General features: G+C 44.4%; 1 long non-coding RNA gene across 1 annotated transcript in view; it reads right to left on the reverse strand.

Moving 5' to 3' along the window:
- LOC103599877 overlaps positions 1–5,435 on the reverse strand; it is a 6,944-nt gene extending 1,509 nt beyond the window's left edge. Inside the window, exons 1-2 of the long non-coding RNA XR_551338.1 lie at positions 5,030–5,435; positions 2,311–2,453 (exon numbers count right to left, since the gene is read on the reverse strand). This is a non-coding gene — a long non-coding RNA (uncharacterized LOC103599877). The remainder of the gene's footprint in view (positions 1–2,310; positions 2,454–5,029) is intronic.
- Between the last annotated feature and the right edge of the window lie 465 nt (positions 5,436–5,900).

The raw sequence follows: 5,900 nt of genomic DNA on the forward strand, positions 1-5,900 counted from the left end.
GAAAAAAAAAAAAAAAAAAAAAAAAAAAAAAAAAAAAAAAAAAAAAAAAGAGGTATCTAGGCTGAAATGGCAACTTTAAGGGGGAGAAAATTTGGAGATGAAACTCAGAAGCAAGGCTTCTGTCTTGATTGCGCTCGGCAGGCATCGGCGACAAAGGAGCGCGGTGCCAGCGCGCGAGGGTGCAGCAGGCCTGAGGTCCCCGGCTCCGCGACGCTCGTCGCCCGGAACCATCGCAATTATAGCCCCGTGAGAGTGGGCAGGCGAGAGAGAAGATCTGGACCTTTTGGAATGCGCTGATCCAACAGATTTTCTACCGCTTCGGGTTAAGGGGCGAGGTGGGGAAGACCTACAGGAACCGGTGCTCCAGAGGGGGCGGGTGGATGTGAGATGAGCACTGTGTGAAAACTGGTCCCCTGGTTTGTCCACGCAGGTTTTTATAAAGGAAGCAGATGTATTTGATTAGTAAATTGTTTACTTTCTCTAGTATGACTTTCCCCATGCGGCGTGGGACTTTAGGATCGAGGGATCTGTGCGTGTCTCCTGGCCTGCTCACCCTCTCTCATTGCAGTTTTCTCTCTCATTCCTTCACAGACCTTCAGTGGATGCGAGCATTTTTCATAACATACTTGTCAATCGCATGGACTGACCTTGGGCTCTTCTGTGCCTTCCGTGTACATTTAACTATTGAGAGATGACTAATTCAGAGCTGACTGCCTAATAGTTACCACAGAGTCACACCGTTCCATCTTTCTTCACACAACTGGAGTTTCAGGGACCATTTGGAAGGTTGCTTCAAAACAGAGACTTGATGCCCCACATTCTCTGTAGGGTCCTATAACACTTCCCAAAGTAGATTATTCAAGCTCCTTCTGGAAATCACATTGAAGCTCCAACTAATTAAGAAGAACAGTTATGGGACAGTTGTGTGCTCTGACTCTCAGTAGCTCAACATTTTGAGGCCTATAAGCTTTTCGTTCAGTCTGATATATATTATGAAGTCATTTTCTTTTTTTCTCTTTTGGTGCCCAACTGATTGAAAGCCCAAGGTAGCATTGTTTTGTTTGCTGGCTTTTGTCAAGTCTCACTTCCTCCCTTTTCAAATACACTGGAGGGTCAAAGCTAAGGACCTGAGCTGTAGCCTCACTCATTCTAGTTCACGACCACCCCTCCAACTCTTCTTCTTTCTCTGAGCTTTCTCTGTCCCCTTTGAAAGATGGACTGTGCCACTTCCTTGGACAAGCAGAGGAAAAATAGGAATTGAACTGCCAGGGTGCGCTTGCCCAGGCGGTGTGGGCTCATTTCCCCCACCTAGATTCGGTCTAAAATGGCCTGGCCTCATACTATCAGGGACTCAACTCCTCCAGCAAATCATCCACCCTTGCCCTCGAAGGTCCTGAGCGAGCAGGCAAATAACGGGAAACAAGTAAAGGGGTACAGCGAATTTAGGTTACAAGAGATGCGATAATATTCGATTGAGAAATTGTTCGGAGACACTAAAGGTCCCTTGGTCCTCGGTCCTCTGGTGGTAATATTTTGTTGTGGGTCTCTCCGCACCTGGCTCTCCCCTGAGTAAAACTGGGACAAAGCTTCTCCCATGCATATTTTGCTGAAGATTTCGGGACTCTTCCCTTGAATTCGTATGTACTTGGCTTCAGAGAGCCTGGAACCCCTCCCTGGCAGCGTCACAAAGACTTGCCTGGAGAATCCCAGGGGTCTCTGTCGAGGCCGCCTTCTTCTATTTCTTTTTTTTCGCCTTTTTTTTTTTTTAACTTGGACTTTCTTGCTTCCGAGGTAGTTCCCTAGCTAATACAAGTTAAACATTTCTACTCTCAAATACAAGGCTCTCCCATAGATTTTTTTTTTTTCTCGAGGTTCTCAAGCAAAATTGCCGGTGCCACAATGTTATGATGGAAGGATGCTGAAATGACAGGCCTAGTAGACGCTTGTCTTAATCATCGGCTTCTTAATTTAGTTTTAGTGCTGTGTGTGTGTGTGTGTGTGTGTCTCTGTGTGTGTGTGTGTCTGTGTGTGTCTGTGTACACACGCGCATGTGCGCGTCCCCGGTACTTTGCGGGTGCGCGCACGCGCGCGCTGAGAGCAGCCGCTGACAACCTGCAGCTCCCTAATGAGTGACGAGGCAGGGCTGCTGCAGAAAAGTAACACTTCCCTGGTGTGAAGACCTCTTACTGGGAAGTTTAGTTCACTACTGTTCTCGCAAACCTAATCATATAACCTGTAACCAAAACCCACAGAACAAGGATACAACACGCTAAAGAGTAACTTCTAATCACTAAATGTTAGCACCATTACCTGCTGTTAGGAAGAGATTACAGACGAGTTGGCTCGAACGAGGGCAGACCTTGCTTGTCACAGGATCTCTGGAAATACCTGGATGCCTCTGCACGGAATCCGCTCACTCCCAAACATCAGGGGATCAGAAACTTCCTGTGCATCTGCAGAAAGAGACCTCTAGCTAGAGTTTGGCGCTGAGCGTCGCTCCAAAGACAAGGAGCCCAGAGTAGGAGGGATTTTAGGTAAATATGGTATGCCCTCCTTTAACAAGCAGATAGCAAGGAGAAAAGAAATGAAGCACGGACTCAAAGAGGGAAATAGGCCCTCAGAAAGACTTAATGTAACACTGCCAAGTAGAAAAATAAAATGTGCTGCTCCCTACTCGGATAAAATATGCGGTAGAGCCTTGGTTATTAATTAAAACTAAAAAAGAATAATGTAATTCGTCCCCCCAAGCAATTCTTCCATTAGAACTGCTCACTCTTTATAAGGCCTGTCCTCTTTTGGGGGGTGGGGGGTGGGGGAAGAGGGACTGCAGACAGAGGAGAGAAATTTACCACTATAATATACAAAAAAATTACATTTGCTCTGACTTGCTTTTATTCGTTAACAGTGCACATTTGTAGATGTACGTGTGTGACAGATTAAGGTTAAGTTGACTATGAGAGAAAATTAGAATGAGAATTTGTTTCAGGTCTGAGACCTGGAGTCGCGGTGGACTTGGGAAGGACTTCAAATCCAATTTGCACTCAAACTGGCCGGTAGGATATACAAAGCCCCATCCAGAGAACTTTCAACTTGCACAATACTCTGTCCAGGAACCCCTCCCCCTCCATTTCAGCTAGTAGCAATTCTAAAAAGAAGCCCTTGCTGAGACAAATGTGGGCTGCTAAGTAAACAGTGGATGTTTTGTTGAATAAGCCTACCATATATGTGTGTGTGTGTGTGTGTGTGTGTGTGTGTGTGTGTGTGTATATCACCCTCTCACCATAATGTGCAATTAAAATTATTAAAAGGAATTCAAACTTGCAAATAACTTTTGTGATTAGGGAGACTAGATTTATAATATTATTATATTAAACAATATTCTATTTATCCCTATGAAAATATCCTATTTTGAAAGACTTGCACTTGTGCAATCCTTACAATAGACTAACACATTTCTAATTTGCATGAAAAACATTTTCCAAGTCAATATGAGCTGCTGGAATATAAAATTATATTATTACAGCTTGCATTAGCAAACTCCAATTTTTATTATTTGAAAGTAAATGGAAGAAAAACTTATTTTCACCTGCTAAAATTTTACACAGGGTTACAGAACAATGCACACTCAGCTTTGACCTCAGAAACACCTTAAAACATTAAAAATTCATCAATCAGATCTGGTGTTGTATTCAAGGAATGCTCCTCCAGTTTGCTGCTGAGCTTGGATTTGAATAAAATGTCCAATGTTAACAAACAATACCCACGTTTGGCACTTTGTGTATTAAATTGATCAAACAGATTTTAGGAGGCACAATGCACAATTTGTACAGACCTGATTGAGTTAATATAATATCAGCAAATTTTACATCGAAATGATTCTGTTTCTTTTCTTTGTGTTTAAAACCAGCACAGATTACAAATTTTAATGATCTGAAAATGTTTGGTATACAAAATCATGCTTATTTCAGTATTAGCAAAAACACAAGAAATTTTTCAACACAAACACCCAGCTGTGTCTATTTTAAAAGCAGTTCAATGACAGCTTGCACTTATGAGCATGCAATCAGCTAATTTCGCTTTTTTTTCTTCTGTGTTAATCAACACTTTCCTTCCTGCATATCAGAGTACAAATAGTATAGTTACTCCACATCAGTAAATGTTTACGTAACCTGTCCTTTCCCAAGAATCCGGTTACACCGAATCATTTCACGCTAGACCGACTACGAAAACGTACCGGGCCGTCCACCGCAGAGGGAGCCCTGTGTGCCATTATAAGTGGTGTTGAGAAGGGGGGCTGTGGGGGTAGAAATGGGGAGGAGTAGGTGGAGGAATGGAGAGAGGGAGAGGAACAGAGGGAGGGGTAAGGAGGGAGAAAGAGGGGAGGAGGGAAGAAAGAGAGTTGAGGAAAAGTAGGAAGAAAAGGCCTGAGGAGGGGAGAAGGGTGGGAGGAGAAGAAGGGAGCAGGAAGAGGAAAGCCCACAGACCTCTTCAGCCCTCTGCAAAACCCATTAGCTCACCGGCTCAGTGAGAAATCCCGAGCTTAGAAATCAATGTTTGGGGCCATGTCACTGGCAACACTGATTGCTGGTACCCTTGCATTTTTCCACAGTTAACATAGTTTGTTTTAAAGTAAGGAGATATGTAGGCATAGCAGAAGATACATACATACAGTGGTAGGATATTTGAGGTTAGATTAATATTCAAAGCTCCTTTATGGCATTTCTAATAGACGCATATTTAAAATGTACTAGATATTGGTAATTACCTATTTATTATTTTCTCCAAAGTTTTCTTCTCTTTTCTCTCTCTCCCTCTCTCAGACTTTCAAGGTTGGGGGTGAGGAGAGTGGAATAACTCCCTATTATCCTGAGTATTCATCAATCGCATTCTTTATGTTAGAATTTAACTCTACCATCACATATAGGCACTACTTTTCCTTCCTCCGTTTTCTTAAATACTAAATCTGCCAAATAATTTAATTAAGAGTTTATCAAAGTGAAGAAATGTTTACATTTTTTTTATTATTTACCTTACAGAGGAGGAGAAAGGTGTTTTTCATTTATGCTTCTCCTCCACCTCCCTCTTCTCTCGAGATACATCCTCCGTAAAATGTGGTATGTTTCGTGCCCATGTGGGATGAAACAGCCTTTGATCAATGTGCTCCGCTCTAAATTCCAATCCCTGGGAAATGCTGGGCCTTGGCCCTGCCCCTGGCCACGGGATCCTTTTTAAAGCCCCCGAATAGCAATCTCCCCACTCACTTCAACCTTCAACCGAACCGTCCCAGTTCCAAAGCCCAAGAATCTGGGATGGTGGGATCACGTTTCCCAGGCTCCTAGGTGCCTGCCAGCAGCACTCAGGGTGGGAAAGGGCTGGCTTCAGCATATTGTTATTTCAGGATTGAGGTCCGCACAAAATAAAACCATTTGAGATACGGAAAAGAAAAAGGAAAGAGAGGATGAAATATAGGAAGGCTTAAAAAAAAAAGCGGGGGGGGGGAGAAATAGATGCCCACCCTTATTTCCCCCCCAATGTCAACAAGCAAAATGAAAACATTTCCAGGGTGATCGCTCTCGTGGCTACCCGCTTCCAATTCGGATTAGAAGCTGAAGAGAAGCTGGAGCAGCGAGGAGAAAACGACACCGAGTCAACCCGCGCGTGAGCGACGGTCTGCAGCAGGAGAGAACGGAAAGGAAGACACACATATACAGCATGTGTTACCTGATTTATTTCGAGATTGTTTGGTACTGTTTTCTCTCTGGGCACCTCTCATTTCGGAAGGCCATCAGAGGCGCCCACCACTGAGCCGCCCCCGCCCGCCGCCGCCGCAGCACCCGGAGCCCCAGGCCTGGCTTCCCCGCGGCGCCTGAGCCCCGAGCTCGCCGCCGCCCGGGCCGCAG

The sequence above is a fragment of the Galeopterus variegatus genome, unplaced genomic scaffold, assembly GCF_000696425.1.
Source record: "Galeopterus variegatus unplaced genomic scaffold, G_variegatus-3.0.2 Scaffold3137, whole genome shotgun sequence".
Lineage (NCBI taxonomy): Eukaryota > Metazoa > Chordata > Mammalia > Dermoptera > Cynocephalidae > Galeopterus > Galeopterus variegatus.